Source organism: Pongo abelii, chromosome 2 (assembly GCF_028885655.2).
Source record: "Pongo abelii isolate AG06213 chromosome 2, NHGRI_mPonAbe1-v2.0_pri, whole genome shotgun sequence".
NCBI lineage: Eukaryota > Metazoa > Chordata > Mammalia > Primates > Hominidae > Pongo > Pongo abelii.
In genome coordinates this window covers 137,769,300-137,793,240 of record NC_085928.1, presented here as the reverse complement: position 1 = coordinate 137,793,240, position 23,941 = coordinate 137,769,300, and the positions used below count along the sequence as shown (strand labels likewise).

General features: G+C 38.5%; 1 protein-coding gene across 11 annotated transcripts in view; it reads left to right on the top strand.

The window, feature by feature from the left end:
- Nucleotides 1-23,941, top strand: part of PLCL2 (phospholipase C like 2) — a 200,891-nt gene that overhangs the window by 77,769 nt on the left and 99,181 nt on the right. The window contains exon 1 of one of the 11 annotated variants that reach the window (XM_063722183.1): nt 7,078-12,062. The exons of the other annotated variants lie outside the window; for them this stretch is intronic. The gene's annotated coding sequence lies outside the window, so the exon portion shown is untranslated. Of the gene's footprint in view, nt 1-7,077; nt 12,063-23,941 lie in introns of those variants that run through there. 11 annotated transcript variants of the gene reach the window in all.

The window sequence follows — 23,941 nt, the reverse complement described above, 5'->3', positions numbered from 1 at the left end:
CGTCATGTTCCCCTTCATGTGTCTAAGTGTTCTCATTGTTCAGTTGCCACCTATGAGTGAGCACATGCGGTGTTTGGTTTTCTGTCCTTGTGATAGTTTCCTGAGAATGATGGTTTCCAGCTTCATCCATGTCCCTACAAAGGACATCAACTCATCCTTTTTAATGGCTGCATAGTATTCCATGGTGTATATGTGCCACATTTTCTTAATCCAGTCTATCATTGATGGGCATTTGGGTTGGTTCCAAGTCTTTGCTATTGTGAATAGTGCTGCAATAAACATACGTGTGCATGTGCCTTTATAGCAGCATGATTTATAATCCTTTGGGTGTATACCCAGTAATGGGATGGCTGGGTCAAATGGTATTTCTAGTTCTAGATCCTTGAGGAGTTGCCTCAAGGCTGACTTCCACAATGGTTGAACTAGTCTACAGTCCCACCAACAGTGTAAAAGTGTTCTTATTTCTCCACATCCTCTCCAGCACCTGTTGTTTCCTGACTTTTTAATGATCGCCATTCTAACTGGTGTGAGATGGTATGTCATTGTGGTTTTGATTTGCATTTCTCTGATGGCCAGTGATGGTGAGCATTTTTTCATGTGTTTTTTGGCTGCATAAATGTCTTCTTTTGAGAAATGTCTGTTCATATCCTTTGCCCAGAAATGTCTGTTCATATCCTTTGCCCACTTTTTGATGGGGTTGTTTGTTTTTTTCTTGTAAATTTCTTTGAGTTCTTTGTAGATTCTGATATTAGCCGTTTGTCAGATGAGTAGATTGCAAAAATGTTCTCCCATTCTGTAGGTTGCCTGTTCACTCTGATGGTAGTTTCTTTTGCTGTGCAGAAGCTCTTTAGTTTAATTAGATCCCATTGGTCAATTTTGGCTTTTGTTGCCATTGCTTTTGGTGTTTTAGACATGAAGTCCTTGCCCATGCCTATGTCCTGAATGGTATTGCCTAGGTTTTCTTCTAGGGTTTTTATGATTTTAGGTCTAATATTTAAGTCTTTAATCCATCTTGAATTAATTTTTGTATAAGGTGTAAGGAAGGGATCCAGTTTCAGCTTTCTACATATGGCTAGCCAGTTTTCCCAGCACCATTTATTAAATAGGGAATCCTTTCCCCATTGCTTGTTTTTGTCAGGTTTGTCAAAGATCAGATGGTTGTAGATGTGTGGTATTATTTCTGAGGGCTCTGTTCTGTTCCATTGATCTATATCTCTGTTTTGGTACCAGTACCATGCTGTTTTGGTTACTGTAGCCTTGTAGTATAGTTTGAAGTCAGGTAGCATGATGCCTCCAGGTTTGTTCTTTTGGCTTAGGATTGTCTTGGCAATGTGGGCTCTTTTTTGGTTTCATATGAACTTTAAAGTAGTTTTTCCAATCTGTGAAGAAAGTCATTGGTAGCTTGATGGGGATGGCATTGAATCTATAAATTACCTTGGGCAGTATGGCCATTTTCACGATATTGATTCTTCCTATCCATGAGCATGGAATGTTCTTCCATTTGTTTGTATCCTCTTTTTTTTCGTTGAGCAGTGGTTTGTAGTTCTCCTTGAGGAGGTCCTTCACATCCCTTGTAAGTTGGATTCCTAGGTATTTTATTCTCTTTGAAGCAATTGTGAATGGGAGTTCACTCATGATTTAGCTCTCTGTTTGTCTGTTATTGGTGTATAAGAATGCTTGTGCTTTTTGCACAATGATTTTGTATCCTGAGACTTTGCTGAAGTTGCTTATGGGCTTAAGGAGATTTTGGGCTGAGACGATGGGGTTTTCTAAATACACATGTCATCTGCAAACAGGGACAATTTGACTTCCTCTTTTCCTAATTGAATACCCTTTATTTCTTTCTCCTGCCTAATTGCCCTGGCCAGAACTTCCAACACTATGCTGAATAGGAGTGGTGAGAGAGGGCATCCCTGTCTTGTGCCCATTTTCAAAGGGAATGCTTCCTGGTTTTGCCCATTCAGTATGATATTGGCTGTGGGTTTGTCATGGATAGCTCTTATTATTTTGAGATATGTCCCATCAATACCTAATTTATTGCGTTTTTAGCATGAAGGGCTGTTGAATTTTGTCAGAGGCCTTTTCTGCATCTATTGAGATAATCATGTGTTTTTTGTCTTTGGTTCTGTTTATATGCTGGATTACATTTATTGGTTTGTGTATGTTGAACCAGCCTTACATCCCAGGGATGAAGCCCACTTGATCATGGTGGATAAGCTTTTTGATGTGTTGCTGGATTCGGTTTGCCAGTATTTTATTGAGGATTTTTGCATCGATGTTCATCAGGGATATTGGTCTAAAATTCTCTTTTTTTGTTGTGTCTCTGCCAGACTTTGGTATCAGGATGATGTTGGCCTCATAAAATGAGTTAGGGAGGATTCTTTCTTTTTCTGTTGATTGGAGTAGTCTCAGAAGGAATGGTACCAGCTCCTCCTTGTACCTCTGGTAGAATTCAGCTGTGAATCTGTCTGGTCCTGGACTCTTTTTGGTTAGTAGGCTATTAATTATTGCCTCAGTTTCAGAGCCTGTTATTGGTCTATTCAGAGATTTAACTTCTTCCTGGTTTAGTCTTGGGAGGGTGTATGTGTCCAGGAATTTATCCATTTCTTCTAGATTTTCTAGTTTCAAATGATTTTTTTTACTTTCATTTTAAGTTCAGAGGTCATGGGAGTTTGATATGCAAATTATTTCATTACTCAGGTAATAAGCAGAGTACCTGTTAGGTAGTGTTTTGATCCTCACCCTCCTCCCACCCTCCACCCTGAATTAGGCCCTGGTGCCTGTTGTTCCCTTCTGTGTATCCCTCTGTACTCAATGTTTAGCTCCCACTTATAAGTGAGAACATGCAGTATTTGGTTTTCCTGCATTAGTTTGCGTAGGATAATGGCGTCTGGCTCCATTTATGTTGCTGCAAAGGACATGATCTTTTTCTTTTTCTGGCTGTGTAGTATTCCATGGTGTATATGTACCACATTTTCTTTGCCCATTCTTCTGTTGACGGGTATTTAGGTTTATTCCGTATCTTTGCTATTGTGAATAGTGCTGCAGTAAACAAACACGTGTATGTGTCTCTATGGTAGAACAATTTGTATTCCTTTGGGTATGTATCCAATAATGGGATTGCTAGGTTGAATGGAATTCTGTTTAATTTCCTTCAAAAAACGCCAAACTGCTTTCCACAATGGTTGAACTAATTTACTTTTCCACTAGCAATGTATAAGCATTCCCTTTTCTCTGTAACTTCAACAGCATCTGTTATTTTTTGGCTTTTTAATAGTAGCCATTTTGACTGGTATGAGATGGTATCTCGTTGTGGTTTTGATCTGCATTTCTCTAATGATTATTGCTGAGCGTTTCTTTCGTATGCTTGTTGGCCACCTATGTATGTCTTCTTTTGAAAAGTGTCTGTTGGTGTCCTTTGCCTACTTTTTAATGGGGTTGTTTTTTTGTTTGTTAATTTGCTTAAGTTCCTTATGGATTCTTGATACCAGACCTTTGTGGGATGCATAGTGTGCAAATATTTTCTCTCATTCTATAAGTTGTGTGTTTATTCTTTTGATAGTTTCTTTTGCTTTGCAAAAGATCTTTAGTTTAATTAAGTCCCATTTGTCAATTTTATTTTTTGTTGCAATTGCTTTTGGTGTCTTCATCATGAAATTTTTGCCAAGACCTATGTCTCAAATAGCATTTATTAGGTTATCTTCCAGAATTTTTATAGTTTTAGGTTTTACATTTAAGTCTTTAGTCCATCTTGAGTTGATTTTTGCATATGATATAAGGAAGGGATCCAGTTTCAATCTTCTGCGTATGGCTAGCCAGTTATCCCAGAACCACTTATTGAATAGGGAGTCCTTTCCCTATTGCTTGTTTTTGTCTACTTTGTTGGAGATCAGATGGTTTTAGATATGCAGCATTATTTCTGGGCTCCATCCCATTCCATTGATCCATGTGTCTCAAGACAGCCAGTACCATGCTGTTTTGGTTGCTGTAGCCTTGCAGTATAGTTTGAAGTTGGGTAATTTGGTGTCTCCAGCTTTATATGTTATTTGCTTAGGTTCAACAATCACCTTGGCTATTCAGGATCTTTTTTGGTTCCATACGAATTTTAAGATAGTTTTTTTCTAATTCTGAGAAGAACATCATTGGTAGTTTGATGGGAATACCATTGAATCTATAAATTGCTTTGGTCAGTAGGGCCATTTGAATGATATTGATTCTTCCTATCTCATGAGCATGAAATGTTTTTCCATTTGTTTGTGTCATCTCTGATTTCTTTGAGCAGTGTTTTGGAATTCTCATTGTAGAGATTTTTCACTTCCCTGGTTAGCTGTATTTGTAGATATTTTGTGGCTATTGTGAATAAGATTGTATTCTTGATTTGGCTTTTAGCTTGGTTGTTGTTGCTGTATATAAATGCTACTGATTTTTGTACGTTGATTTTGTATCCTGAAATTTTGCTCAAGTTGTTTATCAGATCAAGGAGATTTGGGACAGAAACTATGGGGTGTTCCAGGTATAGAATCGTATGTCTGCAAACAGAGATAGTTTGACTTTCTCCCTTCCAGTTTGGATGCCTTTTATTTCTTTCTGTTGCCTGATTGCTCTGGCTAGGAGTGGTGGGAATGAGTGTCCTTGTCTTATTACAGTTCTCAAGGAAGGAATGCTTCCAGCTTTTGCCCATTCAGTATGATGTTGGCTGTGGGTTTGTCATAGATGGCTCTTATTATTTTGAGGTATATTCTTTCAAAGCCTAGTTTATTGAAGGTTTTTAACACGAAGGATGTTGGATTTTATCAAAAGCCTTTTCTACATCTAATGAGATGTTCATGTGGTTTTTAAGTTCTGTTTATGTAATGAATTGCATTTACTGATTTGTGTATGTTGAACCAACCTTGCATCTCAGGGATAAAGCCTACTTGATCATGATGGATTAGCTTTTTGATGTGTTGCTGGATTAAGTTTGCTAGTGTTTTGTTGAGAATTTTTGCATCTATGTTCATCAAGGATATTGGCCTGAAGTTTTCTTTTTTTGTTGTGTCTCTTCCAGGTTGTGGTATCAGGATGGTGCTGGCCTCATAGAATGAGTTAGGAAGGAGTAGCTCCTCCTCAGTTTTTTGGAATAGTTTCAGTAGAAATGATACCAGCTCTTCTTTTTGCATGTGGTAGAATTTAGCTGTGAATCTATCTGGTCCTGGGCTTTTTCTAGTTCGTAGGCTTTTTATTACTAATTCAGTTTTGGAACTTCTTTGGTCTGTTCAGGGATTCAATTTCTTTCTGGTTCAATCTTGGGAGGTTGTATGTTTCCAGGAATTTATCCATTTCTTCTAAGTTTTCTAGTTTGTGTGCATAGAGGTTTTCATAGTAGTCTCTGAGGGGTTTTTTGTATTTCTGTGGGGTCAGTGATGATATCCCCTTTGTCATTTCTGATTGTATTTATTTGGGTCTTCTCTTTTTTCTTCTTTATTAGTCTAGCTAGCAGTCTATCAGTCTTATTTATTCCTTCAAATAACCAACTCCTGGATTCATTAATCTTTTGTATGGTTTTTCATGTCTCATTTTCATCCAGTTCAGCTCTGATTTTGGTTCTTTTCTTCTGCTAGCTTTAGTGTTGGTTTGCTCTTGTTTTTCTAGTTCCTCAAAGTGTGATGTTAGGTTGCTCATTTGAGATCCTTCTAACTTTTTAATGTGGGCGTTTATCTGTGTCCCAGAGATTCTGGTATGTTCTATCTTTGTTCTCATTACTTGCCAAGAGTTTCTTGATTACTGCCTTAATTTCACTGTTTACCCAAAAGCCATTCAGGAACAGTTTTTTAATTTCTATATAATTGTATAGCTTTGAATGATTGTCTTGGCTTTGATTTATATTTTTATTGTGCAGTGGTCTTGAGAGTGTGGTTGGTATGATTTTGGCTTTTCTGAATTTGCTGAGGTTTGTTTTATGGCTGATTTTTGTTGTGTGGTCAGTTTTAGAGTACGCGCATGTGCAAATAAGAAGAATGTATATTCTGTTTTTTTGGGGTGGAGAGTTCTGTAGATGTCTGTTAGGTCCATTTGGTTAAGTGTCAAGTTCAAGTTCCGAATATCTTTGTTAGTTCCCTGCCTTGATGATCTAACATTGTCAGGGGGGTGTTGAAGTCTCAGTGTTGAAGTCTCCCACTATTATTGTGTGATTATCCAAGTCTCTTCATAGGTCTCTAAGAAATTGCTTTATGAATCTGGGCGCTCCTATGTTGGGTGCATATATATTTAGGTCTTCTTGTTGAATTGTAACCTTAACCATTGTGTATTGCCCTTCTTTGTCTTTTTTTGATCATTATTGGTTTGAAATCTGTTTTGTCTGAAATTATAGTAGTAACTCCTGTTTTTTTCTGTTTTCCATTTGCTTGGTAGATTTTTCTCCATCTGTTTACTTTGAGCCTATGGATGTCATTGCGTATGAAATGGGTCTCTTAAAGACAGCATACAGTTGGTTCTTGCCTCTTTATCCAACTTGCTACTCTGTGCCTTTTAATTGGGGCACTTATCCCATTTACATTCAAGATTAATATTGATATGTGCAGATTTGATCCTGTCATCATGTTGTTAGCTGATTATTATGCAGACTTGATTGTGTGATTGCTTTATAGTATCAATGGTCTATGTATTTAAGTGTGTTTTTGTGGTGACCAGTAAGTCTTTCCTCTCCATCTTAAGCACTCCCTTAAGGACCTCTTGTAAGGCAGGTCAGGTGTTAATAGATTTCCTTAACATTTGTCTGTCTGAAAATGATCTTATTTCTCCCTTGCTTATGAAGCTTAGTTTGGCTCTGATATGAAATTATTGGTTGGAATTTCTTTTATTTAGGAATGCTGAATATACTCCCCCAATCTCTTCTGGCTTGTAGGGTTTCTGCTGACCTGCCTTTAACTTTTTTTTTTTTTTTCATTTCTACCTTGGAGAATCTGATGACTGTGTCTTGGGGATGGTCATCTTGTATAGTATTTCACAGGAATTCTCTGCATTTCCTGAATTTGAATTTTGGCCTCTCCAGTGAATGATCTCTTTAAACTACATAAATTGCTAGAAATCTCTGTATTCCTTAAATACTTTAAAATTTTGCTTTCAGATAATAAAGTGGAAAAAAATGAGTTTTAAAGAGTATTGCTCATGAAAACACTGAGAACCCTACAGTGTGATCAGGAAGAATCACCAGGGGAATGAGAAGATTGCTAACTTAAATACTTCTGCTGCTGTTGTCAGTATTCTATTGTGACCTTGGACCATTTACTTTCATATACTCATTCATTCAGCAAATTTTTATTTAGGTTTGTCAGTTTTCATTTAGGTCTATACTGGTAAATAGAAATAGTCATGATTTTGCTCTCAAGGAGCTTATAATCTAGTGGGAGAGACAGACATTCATTATATAATGAGAGGAATAGATATAAAATTGCAATGATGGTAAGTATTACACAGAAGAGGTATATGGTATTGTGAGAACATATAGTAGGAGAGTTAGACCTTATTATGGAGATCCAGGTAGTGACAATTGTTCTGAAATCTGAAGACTGAGGAGGAGTTGAACTAAGCAAAGAGAGTAGAATAGGAAAGGGCATTCTAGGCAACTAGAACGGAATAAGCACAGGCTCAGTAGATGATGGGCCTTGGAAAGTATCAGGAAGAGTGGTGGGGAGAGTGAGGCAGGGCATGAGCCAGGACTTGGGAGGTAGGGGCCAGTCCTTGCAGGGACTTGTGGGCCATCTTAATGAGGGTTATCTCTATCATGAGAGGGGAGGGAAAACATTAAAGAGTTTTAAGCAGGCAGGAATCAAGATCAGGTCTCACAGCTGCAGTGGAAAGTGGACTAGAGGGCAGGACTGGGTGACAATAGCAGGCTGGGAGGCCATCAGATGACCTCAGAGACATAACATGGTGGTGGAAAGGATAGGAGTGGATGGGTTTCAGCGGTATTTAGGAGGTAAGTGTCAATGGAAGGAACAGAAGGAAGAGTGGGTTGGTCAAAAATGTGCCTAGGCTTTAGAAAAATGGATAGTGGAACTCATGCTGAGATGGAGAACTCCACCAAAGACCAGCTATGTCTAGTTTGCTACATCCTGAAATTGAGGTGCCTTTGAGACACCTCAAATGTCTAGGAGGCAACTTAACATACAAGGCAGATGCTCTTGAGAGCTCCAGACTTATGTTTCCTAAAGGAACATGATCTCTCCTGCCTGGGTCTTCACAGCACTTTGTATGTCTCTTGCTGCCACCATTAATGGTTTCTGTTTTGGATCATGATTATCTTTCTGTGCCATCTATCATTTACCAAGTGAAGTCTAAGTCCAAAAGTGTTTTCTCAGTAGCACTAAGATTTAGTAGCTTTGAAAATACAGTTATGTCTCTCTTTACATAATAGATGAGTATTGGGTTGTCTTGAAATTACATACACTTAAAAAATTGAGTGTATGTAGAGGGGAAGGGCTTAAATCCATGGCCGAGACACTTGGAATTCCTCCGGAGTCTCTTGCTTCCCTTTGGTTTCAGTTCTGGTACTGGCCCTTTTTCCCAATTACAGGCTTCTAAGGTGAGCCGGTCTGCTCAAGTAGAGGAAAGGTTGCTTACTTCAGGTCTGGCCTTTGTAGAAGGGGCAGTAAGGCATGGAAAATTCCAATGTGGGCTCCAAGACTATTGCCTTCCTCTAAAATGTCGCAAATAACCAAAAAAAAGTTCTTCCCTTGAGCTTCAGATTATACTAAGGCAGAGATAGAAAGATGGACCCTTGACATACAGACTTGTCATAGGGTTTGTTTGGGGCCAGCTCCCCAGGGAAGTCTTGGTGACCTTTCCAAGTAATAAGGGAGAATGAGTCTATGATTTGGTTCCTTATTCGCTTACTCATGGCATAGCTCAGTGAAGCCCAGAATTCAGGCCATTGCTCTTTTAGTTAGTAGGTTCAGCTGCTTTGAAATATCTAGTGTAGAGCATAATAACAGCTTATTAGGCACCTTTATTATAATAGCTTGGGACCCTTGTGAGGGATCAGAATTCCTAATTACAGAATCCAAAGGATGTAGCTTTCTTGACTGTTCAAACTGGCAGAAGGGTCTGAGAGGCCCAGATGGGATAAGACTTGTTGGTAGGGCTTCTAGGTCATGGTGATGCTCAGACACAGGCCCATACTGGAATTATACCATGGCGGTTCTTCCAAGTGGTTGGGAGGTGGGGCGGCAGGAGTGTGTGTGTGAGGAGGTGTGCCCTTAGCTGAAAGGCTGGAAGACTGGTTGGACAGAAGTCCAGGATGACTGCATTGGGAAAAGGAAGTCGCTAGACTGAACTCCTCTGAGTGAATGGGGCATAGTTCATCCTGAGTGCCATCATGACCTGCCTGAGACAGCAGGACTCTTCTAGGCCCCATTTGCCAGCAGGGAGGCTTCTGCCAATCTCTGTAGAGGCCTAGCTCTCTTTGGCTCAGGTCTGGTGTGATGGGGCTGCTGATGGTACTCTGTATTAGGTTGACTGAAGCAGACAGTGCCTGCAGTGCCTTAATTCCCATTTTAGAAAGAACTGGTAGGACAGGGAGGGAAGAGTTCAACCTTGCCCATCCAGGTGGTTGCTTCTGAGAAGAAGTGGGCAAGGAAACAAAATAGACATCTCAAACAGCTATTGAGAAAAGAGGGGATGGCTCTAAACAAAGCCACAGTCCAGATCACAATTGTATTAGTCAGGGTTCTACAGAAAAACAGAACCAATATGATATTTGCATGTGTATATATGTGTGTGTGTCTGTGTATGTGTGTGTGGAGAGGGGTTGGGGAACATGGAAAAATTTTTAAGAAATTGGCTCATGCAATTGTAGGGGCTGCCATCTCCAAAATCTGTAGGGAAAGTTGGCAACAGCCTAGAGATTCAGGTAAGAGTTGATGTTCAGTCTTAAATCCAAAGGCTGGAAACTCAGGCAGATTTTCTGTATTTCATCTGGAGGCAGAATTCTTTCTTCTTAGGAGAAACCTGTTTTTTCTCTTAAGGCCTTCAACTAATTCGATGAGGTCCCATCCACATTTATGGAGGCTAATCTGCTTTACTTAAAGTCAATTTATTTACTGTAAATATTAATCCCATCTAAAAAAATACCTTCACAGCAACATCTAGACTAATGTTTGACCAAAAAACTGCACAGCATAGCCTAGCCAAGGTGACACGTAAAATTAACCATCACAACAACACCCATGGAACATTGTCATCTCTTAAAGGAAGAAGGGTCATTAGGTAATAATTTTACCCTTGAGAGAGTGGGGAGATAGAGGGAGGGACAGTGTTGTCCTTATTTGTGGGGCTTATTTATTTCAATCTTTAGCTACTTCTTGAACTTTGAGGCTTCCATTGGCCCACACTAGGGTGGCATTTTGATGGCTGGCCTATGATAGATCATTCCCTTCTTAAAGGCTGCTATCATTTGTATTAGCCAGAGTCCCAAACTCCTGGTCCTTGGTTGGGGCCCATCTATATACATGAAAACACCTTAAGGATATAATCCACATCTGTTCATTTTGGTAGTCCATGTTGTCTAGTACCTTAGTACTGAGTCTTATATATAATGGACATTATTCATTAAAAAAATCAAAGTCTTCCAAGTTCACACAAGGCATTGTGATAGGTGTTGGAGTAGCCATTGAATATGCACACACACACACAATGCATGTACTTATATATACAGACATACACACATATATATACACACACTCTTACATATTTATTGAGTGAATTATTTCACACCACTTTATGTTATGATTTGTATTTTCTTTTTCTCCTGAGTAGTGGGGAATGATTTCAAGCTAGTATATCCTAGAACATAGTCCTGTAAGTACTTACTCCCTGGCTGGCATTCATAGTTCCTGTGATTTGCCTCAGTTTACTTTTCAGCCCTCACTGTTCCCCTCCCACAGCCTGAACTCAGACCACACCACACTAGCTTCCCTTCATAGTCACTCTGGAAGCATTTTCACTCTCATGACATTCTTTTTACCTGAAATGCCTTTTCTTGCCAGTTCCTTTCTCTTTTAATCCATGCAGATCTATTATTCCATAGAGGAGCTCAGGTCCCCCACTTTCTCTGAATTCTGAACATCACAGCCCTTTCAGAAACCTCTTTTACTTATGGTAGACCACTTAGGTATTTCTTATAGCCTCTATAAGCTTCTAGAAGACAAGGTCTGTGTCTCATTCCAGATTGTAGCCTTGCCCAGTACTTTGTACTTGGCAGGTGTTAATGAAGTAATACTCATTGGAGCCTCCAGTAGTCCTTGTATTATGTTTGATGCATGCTTAGTTTGCCCAGGCCACCATTACAAAATATCCTTGACTGGGTAGCTTATAAACAATGAAAATTTATTTCTCACAGTTCTCGAGGCTGGAAAGTCCAAGATCTAGGTGCCAATAGCTTTAGCGGAGGTTAGGACTGCCCTCTGCTTCATAGATGGCACCTAATCTTGCTGCATCCTCACATGGTGGAAGGGACAAACAAACTCCTTCATGCCTCTTTTATAAGGGCACTAATCCCATTTATAAGGGCTCTGCCCTCATGACCTAATCCTATAGGCCCCACCCCTTAATATTATCACATTGGGGATTAGGTTACAACATCTGAATTTTAGTGAGACATAGACATTCAGAACATAGCAATACGTAAGTTAGGAATCTATTCAGCCAATACATATAATTTTGGGCTGATTACCCAGTTTCTGAACTGTCTTAAAGTTTGCTTTTCTTTGTGTATTTAAAATGTAGTAAAAGGACAGGAGAAGAAATAAATACCCTACCCTTTTTATTGTTGAGAAGTGGACAACTTACAAAAATTAATCGAAGATTTAAAACAAATGATGGCAAGACAGATTAAAAGATATTGTGACTTATTTATCTGTGGTCCTCAATTTCATCAACACTCACAAGTTGATTAAGATGCTTTGCTCTGGAGGCTGGTAACAGCAATCCAAAACTTTATTTTTCTTATTACTCACAGTTCTGTTTCAGTTAGCTGCCACTTAGGAACTCCTTGTCTGGTGAGATGAGAGAAGAGAAAGAGAAAGGTATGTAATGGGAAGTAGCAAAGGGGTGGACTGAAGCCTGCCTTCATTTCTTTTGCAGTTCAGTGGGTTTGGGTCAGACTAGATATCACCACTGAAAGGGAGATAACTGTTCTAACTGTGGAGAAGTTCTGGTGTCCACAATGTTCTTGAGGATGTAACGATGTAAGGACATTCTTACAAGCTCATTAGTTTTCTTACCACAGAGGCACTGGCATGCTCAGATGCCAGAGGACATTGTGTCAGTGCAACAAGCCCAGAATCCTGGCAACAATTTTATATGTTGGAACCTTATTGAAAATGACTCTTTTCACATTAGGAAGTTTTGTTGGCAGAGAATGAAGCAGACTTTGCCCTTTGCCAAAGCATAGGTAAACTTGTGCTTAATTTTCTTTTAGTCAGCCCTTGTTGTTCTTTTAGAATCTTTGGTGGATACGGAGATACTTGCCCAAAGAGAATAATTGTTAAGAAAAGATAATTCTAAGGAATGATGCCTTGTTTTTGGAATGTTTACTCATTCACAACACCAGCAATTTGTTTTTGTTATTGTTGTTGCTTTATTGACTTTTGGATGGTAAGCCGCTGGACCATTCTAAGCCCAAGTAGGGATCTCTAAATTTGATTAGTATTTCAAAATCACCTCATGATATGACTTACGTATTATAGGCCACATGTATTTTGTGGTTAAAAGCCTCAATTAAATCTACGGCATGAACTGTCAGTTTCTTTTAATTCTCATGGCTATGTTCCCCTCATCCCCCAGGGTATTTTGCATATATGAACCCTATTTAAAATGTGGTTTAATTTGAACTACCACTTTGAAAAGTAAAGTTTATCAAATCACTTTCAACCATGATTGTCATAATTTATATTTACTAGAAATATGTTCATTAATCAATAATCTATTGATCAAGTAGCAAAAATGGAAACAGGTACATTTTCCCCCAGGTTACTTTCCATTTTAATTTAAGTGAATTTTATATCAGTTAAGTTTTTTTGTTTCTCTTTTAAAATCACAACATACGTCAAAGGTTTATATTGATGTTCTAGAAAAAAAGTCAACAGTAATCTAATGACTAAAATTGCAAATCCATCTTCATTTTCACTGACTAGGAGAAATGTGTAACGTCAGTGTTAATGGGGCATCATTGGAGTTTAAAATAGTAATCAAGTTTTCTGTGAGTTTGGTTATTTGGTTCAATTGTAATTGTTCTATCTTTGTGTACGTATCTATAGGGGCATCTTCTGAAAAATTCTTATTTCGTTTGCAGCATGGGCAAAAACTGTATTTGAAGATTAATTTAATTACTAACTTTCACATCTTAGGGTTCCCTTTCCTTAGTACAAAAGTAGTTGTGGTCCACTTTATTTCACAGTGCTGTTTATACAAGAACCATGTGATGAATTGCATCTTGAATTTAGTTCCTGAAAGTCTTTGCAAGGACTGTTGCTTGTTTAATTTTGCTGGGCAGTAAAAGATGTGTAACCCTGTGTATTGCCATTTGTGACTTTTCTGTCACAAAAATTTAGTATCTGACTATTGCTGTTTATTCACCTCAGGAGTATGGTGATATCTTTCCCAAAGCTCCTTTTAGATGTTCTATTTCCTTCATCTTAAATTATCCTCTTTTATATTATGCTGTGACCATAGGCCTCTTCAGATTCTTTGTAAGTAGGCTGGATACATATTTCTAAAAATATGTTTTCTGGTTAATAGTTTGATTTCTATGGAAGTGGTGCAAAGGAGAAATATCTGAAGCAGAGAATGCATTTGCTTTATATCCAAAAACCTAGAGTCCGTTAGAAAAATGTATGGCACCTGGGAGACACTTTGTAAATATCTGTCCAGTTGAAGTGAATATACCACATAAATCTTTCTTCACATTTTAAAATTAAGACCTGTCCTGTATTGGTGCTTCTTTGCTTCATATAGCCTCTGCCCTCTTTTTCATCTTATCAATTTTAAAGCAGGTTTTTAGGAACTGTTGTTTATGCCCCAGAGAATTCTGTGAGAGCTGAGCCACAGTGTTCACGTGACTTTCCATTTTTTTCTTTCCCTGTTTGGGGGTGTATGTGTTTTCAGGTGGAGGAGATGGTATCTGTCATCATCAGTGAAGCACATTTATCAAATCCCATTAATACAGCCCAAAGCCAAGACAGAAATGCACACTTCTGTGTAAAGGACTCTCCAAGATTTTTGAATTGAGAAGCAGGTGGCAGAAGTAAATAGAGCCTGGGATGGGGTGTTGCCTGGGCCTGCCTGATTTGATATAGTATGTAGTGTCTAGCAATTATGTCTCCTCTTTTTCCTCTTCCTTAAGAGCCCCCAACATAGTCGGATAGGACTTCCTTTTTTAACAGCGTTGACCACTCCTGCATCATAGCCAAATTTTCTTCTCTTTCCTTTACTGAAAAGAGAGAAGCTGTTCTACAGCTATGTATTTTCTTATTTGAAAAATAAAGGGAAAAAAAGCTATATCCTTGGTTGTTTCTAAAAATTAAATCCCTTCTTCCTTCTTTAATGGCAAAAATAAATTTACTTTAATTCATGAGTATATTTTTATTTCTATACTGTGGCCTCACCCATATCTACATTTCTGTATTTTATGTAAATACTAATCTGTTATCTACCATTAGTGGGCTTTTGTTTTGAATTGTTTTTCCATGGCAATAGTATATTTTTGTCTTTTAAGTTTTTTATATTAATTCAAACATGATATAAAGTATATACTAAATAACATTTTGAAGACAAAATCCCACTAGGTCTAATTTCTCCCACACTGCTAATTTCATTAGTGCATATTACCTTGTACACGTATTGGACATAGTTGTTACTAAAGGATGTGTTTTGTTTTCTTTAGGGTTTGACTTGTCATGATTCAGCAGTCCCTAATCCATTCTCCTTTGGATTTACAGTGCCTAACCAAGTTTAAACATCTATAATTTATGGCCATGGTTCAAAGCAGAGCTAAGTGACTCTTGTGGGAATAAAGTCACCCATATGGGATATGAGCTTTAGTATCTTTAGAACTCTGCTTGAACTTGGGCCGGGCATGGTGGCTCATGCTTGTAATCCCAACACTTTGGGAGGCCGAGGCGGGCGGATCACCTGAGGTCAGGAGTTCAAGGCCAGCCTGGCCAACATGGTGAAACCCCGTCTGTACCAAAAATACAAAAAATTAGCTGGGCGTGGTGGCAGGCGCCTGTAATCCCAGCTACTCAGGAGGCTGAGGCAGGAGAATCACTTGAACCCAGGAGGCGGAGATTGCAGTGAGCCGAGAAGAAAACTGCATCTCAAAAAAACAAAAAAAGAACTCTGCTGTAACTCTAACCAAATGAGGTGGTGAGAATTGTCCACTACTAAGTCAATTTATAATACTAATAATGACCAATTTAAAGTCAGAAGACTTTAATAGGGACAGAGAAATTCTCATTGTAAAAACCCTTTCTACTTTATCTAGAAAAGTATCCTGAAACATTTATAAGTTATCATTTGAGCACATTCTGATTGTTAATTAATGTGGAATATGCCTAATGCTTTCATTGCATTTTGCAGTCACATTTTCAAATGTAATGATTTTGTACGTCAAAGTGGGTCAGTAGCAAATTGTATTTTACTGTATGTTATGAAGACAATCAAAATATGAAAGGTATTTATTTTCAACCATTTAGGTAAATTGTTCTTTACATTCAAGACAGGAAATGGGATAATTCTATGGTTCTGCCAGAAGCTATGTGATTATGTCTTTTGGTTCATAAATGCTTGGAGGGTATTTCTTTACTAATATGCAAAGCTTAAATAACATAGCTCCAGTGACGGGTGTTGTTACTTGTTTTTAGTAGAAATGAGGAATAGCCTAAACAGAGCTAATTTGATTTTTAAAATTCTGATATTTTTAGAGAAGAAATAAGGCTCTAACAATTCTAAGAATAAGAATAACTTGCCACTAGCTATTTTCACTGGTTCTTCCTTTCCACTTCATTTATTGATTCTGCTTAGTAGACTTATAATTGGTTGTAAACTTCTGGAATTTCAGAGAAATAAGGTTTTATTAAGTAATAAATCATTTCTGTGTTTCTTTGATTAAAAGACTTTCAGTGTGGGCAGAATTGTTAGAGTTTGTTATTTTTATATGGATCTTTTCAGGATTTATCTCTTTGTATTAATCTGCGTGGTTTCTAATCTCTGTAAATTAGAAAATGAGCTGATGATAAATCATAATTGACATGGAAAGTCAGAAAAAAGAGGATGTTACCAATAGAAAAAAAGGATTATGACTTAAGGGTTATTATTTAAGAATCAGACCTGGCCAGGCACGGTGGCTTATGCCTGTAATCCCAGCACTTTGGGAGGCCCAGGCAGGCAGATCACGAGGTCAGGAGATGGAGACCATCCTGGTTAACACGGTAAAATCCCGTCTCTACTAAACATACAAAAAAATTAGCCAGGTGTGGTGGTGGGCACCTGTAGTCCCAGCTACTCGGGATGCTGAGGCAGGATAATGATGTGAACCTGGGAGGCGGAGCTTGCAGTGAGCCAAGATCACACCACTGCACTCCAGCCTGGGTGACAGAGCGAGACTACGTCTTAAAAAAAAAAAAAATCCCTATTATCCCCAACACTAACAATTTCAGGAATAAATAGATTACTTGAAAGAAGCTAAGATAACTGTTTTCATGAAGTATAAGCACAAGAAGTTTCATTCCCTGATTTGTGGGCATAGGATTGTTATCATTTTGAAAGAGAACTGTTTGTGGAATTCTTTACTTCGCTTTGTTCAAGTATGTAGTAGCTTGACCTGTATGTTTTAGTTATTTTAAGGCTCAGGAGGCCCTGGGAAGCATTCTCTGAATTTTAAGGCTGGGAATGGTAGCTCCACTCTGGGTGCCTATAGCTCCCTGGGCATACCTCTCTATTAGCTTCTAATTACGTAGTTTTGAAATTATTTATTTCTTTCATCTCCACTACATGCTTTTCTAGTACTTCCATAGTACGTGGCCCACAATGCTTAATCATTTTTTATTGAATTGAAGTAAACTAAAGGCCAAAATAGAAAACATAAAATAGGCTCTCTTATCTCTGAAGTTAACAATATACTTGATCAATGTGACATTCGATATTGCACACACAGAAACATCAAAGGATAAAAGAGGGAAATTTTTAGCTTATTATTCTTATCTGGTATCATTTTATTTCCTTGGGGAGCTGAGAGGCCTGTGTCTCTGTCTACGCTTAATTTGTATACTCCCTATGCTTTTGTCTCCAAAAAGGGACTCTATGAGGAGGACATAGTGTTATTGCCTCTATATTACCTGTGTCCAGGCACTGCCAAGAGAAGTGAAAACTGTGCAGTGCCTAGGAGACCACCTTTCACTTTATATTAACTTATTCTTAGTAGAAGGCATGGGTGTGCTATATTCACCTTTAGTAAGAGCACATGGGAATTAAGCATGGGATAGTGTACAGTCGTTTCCAGTGGCAGCTGCTGAGGGCTAGGCAAAAGAAACAGACTGGTCATCAACACTGAGGGAAATGGGACAGTTCTCCATATTCCTGGCAGCCCCTTGGAGATACCAGGAGGAAGAGAACAAAATAACAAGCTAGTTAATGGAACCATGACATAAGAAGCCCATGAGTCTGAGCAGCTTTGGGCATGTTATTGGGAGTGGCTAGTGGAGCCAAGACATAGGGAACTCTAGTCTGGGTGGGAGACACTTTGTCCAACCAATATGAACAGGCACAAGGAGCTGTAGGGGGAAAGCAGCCAGCCATCAACCCAGCTGAGGAAAAAGAGAAGTGACTAGAAATGATGTTGGACTATTTATAGCTTTGTCATTGTGGACAACTTTCTTAGCTTCCCTGTGTATTGGGTTTCTTTGTAGAAGGTAGAATATAGTATCAACATCTCAGAAGAGTTGGGTTCACACAAGGTAATGCATATGGTTCCCCTAGTGCTGGGCCTGGCACACCGTAATTATTCACTATGTTAGTTCCTTCTGGACCCTACAGTTCTAGTGTGAACCACCCCACAGATGAAAGGGCCACATCCCCAGAGGTTCTTTTTTTCTTTCTTGAGAGACAAGGTCTCACTCTGTCATCCAGGCTGGAATGCAGTGGCATGACATCGGCTCACTGCAACCTCCACCGCCTGAGTTCAAGCAATTCTCCTGCCTCAGCCTCCTGAGTAGGTGGGATTACAGGTGCACACCACCACACCCAGCTAATTTTTTGTAATTTTAGTAGGGATGGGGTTTCACCATGTTGGCCAGGCTGGTCTCGAACTCCTGACCTCAAGTGATCTGCCCACCTCAGCTTCCCAAAGTGCTGGGATTACAGGCATGAGCCGCCTCACCCAGCCCCCTAGGGGTTCTTTAGCTCCTGCATTAGGGGTGGTAGAATTGCTTTTAAAACTCTAATGGAGGAAAAGCAAATGAGAGCCTAACAATTAACCAAAAAGAGTGACCTATTAGAGAAAAGTGGGATGGGGATCAAGCTGATGATAGCCCGTCAAGTGTACCAGGAGTCCTTGTTACATACAGCTCCTAAATGTTTGGTATACCTAATACATGTTTACGATTTACAGTTCATGTATCTCTTTGCTTTATAAATAGAGAAGCCATTTGATATAGAAAGCTATGTATTTTTAACAGGAACAAGAGGAAGAAGTCTGACATTTATGGGGTCTGGCTCCCAGACCCCATAAATGTCAGACTTTTTTTTTTCCTGTACCTTCATTATTTTATTTGACTTTCACAGCAACCTTGTAGAAGAAATTATTATCCTTGTGTAATGGAAGAGGAAATCAAGGCCAAGAGAGGACAAATGAGTAGCCTGAGGTCATCAGCTCCTAGCAGGCAGAGCCAGACGTGGACTCAGGTCTGTCAGGTGTTAATGACAGTGCTCTTTATTGGCCCACATTTGTTGAAATTCAGAAAGGCTTCCTAGCAGGAGAGGTTTGAAGAGCAGGCACAGCAGCCCCTCTGCACTGTGAGTGCTTGGAAGGCCAGGGCTGTGTTCTGCTTGGTAACACCAGGGCCCAGGAACATCTGGCACGTGGCAGTCTTTTCCGTAAATATTTACTGAATGAAAGTCACAAGTTAAGGGAGAAAACTATTTCAGACAGTGATAGACTGTCAACAGTATGAAATTTATCATCTTTACAACATTGTTGAATTACTGAAAAATATGTGACATTTATTAATACAGGCTCTACTCAAGTGGCTCTGCAGCAGTTCAAAGATCTGTGTTTAGAATTGGACAATACGTGAAAAACTGACACTAAATAAGATTCAAAATATGCCAGTAAGTTTTCTAATGACTGAAGAGACAAATGCTGCCTTTGGAGAAAAGTAAACTGATTACAAGCCTAAAAGTATATTTTAAAAAGTAATGTGATATAACTTTTGATTCATGTATTCTCTTCTTTTCTCTCAAAGTTTAAATGTTTGAAAGTTACCATTATGGGGATTCTAAAAAGCACTGTTTATCTTTTAATAAATGTAAAGGACAGCACAAACAACTTTCAGTAGATGGAAAATTAAAGTAAATGTAATAATTTAAAAAGTAAATATACTATGCCAGTTCTTGGCCAAATAAATGAAGCTATTAGCTGTGTGCTTTATAAGGCTTTTGATGGTAAAAATATAAATGAACGAGCAAGCTGAACATTGGTATTTCGTTAGTAACCAGAGAACCGTGGATTAGTCTAGCCCGGGATCCGATGGAAATTCTGCTAGGCTAAAGAAACCAACTTGTAGTCAAATGAAGATTTTTTTGCTAAAAGTAAAAAGGTCATGGAGTGTCTCCACTCTGCACAACTGTATTGGAATTGGTTGAATAACTCAGTTCCTCCTTCCCCAGTAGATAGGGGCTTCAACACAAGAGCCAGATACATTTAAAAGCAAAAGACATCTTTTTCTTTTAATTTGGTCGGGGTATATTTAGAACCAACAGAAACCAGTTCTGTCATGGTGAAGGAAAAAGCGCTTTAAGCACCCTTCCATGTGAGTGCCTTTGGTGCTAGTTGACTTTTCCTTAGAAATTCATTTCAGTCTTAGTGAAGATACACCAAGTATTTTGCAGTTTCATACAACTTTTGTTGAGATTGACCATTTCCTTTTCTTGAGGGAAATGGAATCCCTCTTGAGTATTATGAAGCCATTGCTGATGGTGGCTGCGGTCTGGGTGGTCTTTTCAGTGGACAGTGGCATCGGTTGTCAAAAGGAACTTGACATTTATGATTTCTGTACCACAGGTTGAAAGAAGCTACCATCTTTTCTTTGGCTGTATCTGTACTGCAGTTCTATAAATGGTATAATGTTGTGGCCTTCAGGAACTACAAATTATTTTTAAGTGGTTATCCTGACTGAGCAAGCTGATTTGTATCAACTAGGTAGCTGAAAGCGAAATGTAATTTGCATCTATTAAGCCTTTAAACTTTCAAGCAAGATATGCTTTTCATAACACGGAGAAAAAAAAGGTATTCATCATTTTCATAAATTAACCTGGTTGTAATATTAGTTTTTAATTCCATTTCAAGTTATGTTTGTGTCCTAGCATACATTATAGCTTCTTAGATACTATCAGGCATATGAGGTCATTTAAATAGTATTTGATGATTTATTTGGTCAATTATTATAGAGATCTATAATAGATCTCGGATCTATTATAGATCTCTATAATAGAGCTGTTTTTGTTTTCTCTCTCTCACTTTTTTGAGAACAGTTGTGACATTGCTTTCTCTTTATGGCATTTGGGGTGATTTGAGTAAAAATCCCAGTGAGTGAACACTGGGATTTTTAGCAATTATGTTCATTTGTAATTTTTAAAGGTGTAAGACCCACAAAATGTTATTCTTCCAAAAAAATTTATGTTGGCCTCACTTACATATATGAATGATAGTCCCTCTTTCCAGATACTCATTTCTGAGTTCAATGAATATTTGGCGAGTGCTTTCTTTGGGCAAAGCACCACATTAGAAAAGTCAGGGTGAATTTGGAATTAAAATATGACAAGTCCCTGCCCTTAAAAAGCTTATCATCTCGACCTGCACTGTCAGATACACTAGGTGCTAGCCCCCCTCTGATTATTGAGCACTAAAAAATGTGCTTAGTCCAAATTGAGATGTGCTATAAATGTAAAATATGGTGGATTTCAAAGACAAAAGAATTCAGGTATCTCCATAACTTTTATATTGATTACATGTGGAAATGATAGTATTTTGGATATTTTGAGTTAAATAAAAAAAACTATTGAAGTTTATTTTACCTGTTTCTTTTTAGATGTGTTAATGTGACTAGTAGAAAATTTTCAATTACATATGTGGCTCTCATACATTTTTGGACACCATTGATGTAGACATTGTCTCTGCTTCCTCCCAGTACTGTCACTAAGGGAAAGTATTCATCTACCTGAAGATAATTTAGTGTCCAGCCCATAAATACAAATGTTTATAACCACAACAAACAATAGCAATAGAAGCATAATGATTTCTTATTAGCCCTTTAATTGGCCCATTATTATGTAAATATGTAGCTAGATAGCATAGTTTTTTTTTCACTGTATGATAAAAAATAGTAGTAATGCTGAAACCAAGGTTCGTAGGTGCTCAGACAGGATAGGAATAATAAGAAAGGAAAGAGGGGAAAGGATGGCCATTCTCATGTAATAATGATTGCCTGAAGTATGTAAAGATGTCAAGGAAGCGTATCTGAGATTGTCACTCGACTGGGAATGATATAGGCAGAGGAGATAGCTCTGATCAATCCTCACAAAATGCTTTATAGGAGAGAATGATGATGATGATGACGATGATGGCAGTAATAATGTCAACCACATTAATTACACTTGACATTTATTGGGAGCATCAAAATCTTTAGTAGGCATTTCTACATTATCTTGTTTAATAACAACAACCCGAGGATACAGTACTATTATTGTAGTCCCTGTTTTAGGGTTAGCTACACAGGAAGGGCTGGTGCAGAAGACAGACCAGAGCCCGACACCCAGTCTTTCTCACTTAGGTGCTCTATAAAGGGCTGCCTGAGTTCATGCATTTTAACTCCCTTCTGCATTGGTGGTCAGAGGCCGTGCAGAAGCATTAGAGGCATCAGCCAACCAGCTTTCCTTTTATGAGAGACCAAAGTGTTTGTAAGCTTGCAATGAGCTCTTAAAAGGCAGCTTTGTGTAGTTTTTACTATTTAGGTCCAAGAGATTAACTTGGAAGTTAATTTCAGTGAACTCCTTTTTGCCTGTCCAGTAATTCCAGTAAATAAGACTTGAGGACTTGTAATATAAAAATCTTAGTTAGGTCAGCCTCTACAGCGCTTTCACATTTATTATCTCCTTTGTGCCTAATCAAATCCTTTAAAGTAATTAAGAACAAGTAGTTATTTTCTTCATTTTATAAAATAGCAGCTGAGGTTTGGAGAGGTTTATTGACTTCCCAAAGCTGCACAGTTTGAGCATTGAGTCACTCGGGGTCCAACTGGAAAAAAGAACATTTAAAATAGAGATAATTTAATCTAAGGAATTATTACAGGTAATGGAAGAACCAGGAGGCCAAATGAGATTGAGATTGGTGACGCCACCCAGAGGTTGTCAACAGCAGATAACTATCCCCACCCACAGGACAGAGAGACAGAGAGCAGGTGGTGGGGCTTTGGGAACTCAGAGGGGATGCAGCCTTTGCTAGAGACACTCACCGTGCCCTACAGAGAGAGGAGGAGGGAACCACCCATTCCCCGGCTTTGCCCTTTTTCTTTCCCAGCCTTCAATCTGCTGCCAGAGCCTCATGTGCATAACCCAGTGGGCATCCAGCTGAGTTGGGATCTGAAGGAGTCTTCCATGAGGGCTAGCCCTGTGGCTACTGAACAGAGCAGGGGAGGAGGAGGAGGAACTGACCTGCCTGGGTACTATTTAACCTCTGAAATGGGAAGATAGGTCCTGCTTCACAGAGTTGAGGATTCATAATAGTAGCTCAGTAAAGGTTAGCTCACCTCCTTTCCATGGGCACAACTACACTTAACAGCAGACAGTAGTTACCATGTGGCTTGAAAAGCTGAGGTATGTGGTGGTGAGAATTATTAGGATTCTGATCACCTCTCTGAGTGCTGTGAGCTACTATGGATTTTTCTGGATCATGGGTTTTATTCTCCATACTTCATTCTCTTCATTCTTTTTGAAATGTTCTTTTTAATTCTTAAAGAAAAATTAATTGATAAAGAAAATCCATTATATCTTCTAACTCAAGGAACCTTCCAATTTTATCTGGAAGTATGGGGTAGTGGGCCACAAGATGAGACTGCCCCTGGAGAATGGATACAGGCCATGGAGAGGGTTGGTTTTCCCATATTCCTGGTTGTATCTTATTTTTTATAGCCTGTGTTTTCAAGTTTTAGTCTTATTAAATTAAAAACTGTTCTACAGTAATGCTTTCAAAAGTACAACTAAATTACTTAAAAGTAAATTTATAATTGAAATAAAACATGGTTTAGCTAAAACTTCAGCTCTTTACAGAGGACAAAATGTGATTTATGTGTTGCCATTATAATTTTCAGTAAACCCAAGTGAATTTTACCATCATATTTAGATTGAGGGAGGAAGGGAGATGATTCAAATTAGATTAAAAGATAATATAATTTTTAGATGCATTTCTTAAGTGCCGTGAGCCACAGACTCAACGCAGCAGCCCTGCAAAGAATTTCTGAACTTGAAGAGTTGAATTTTCAGATGATGGAGGGATATTAGAGAGTCCAAGATTGTCAGTGGTGACATATGTGATAGTAGTGATGTCATATGTGTGTAATACATTAGTGTTTTGACTTAAAATGAGAGATACAATACACATGCATATGAACAGGGCAGAGGGATTGGGTGGTGA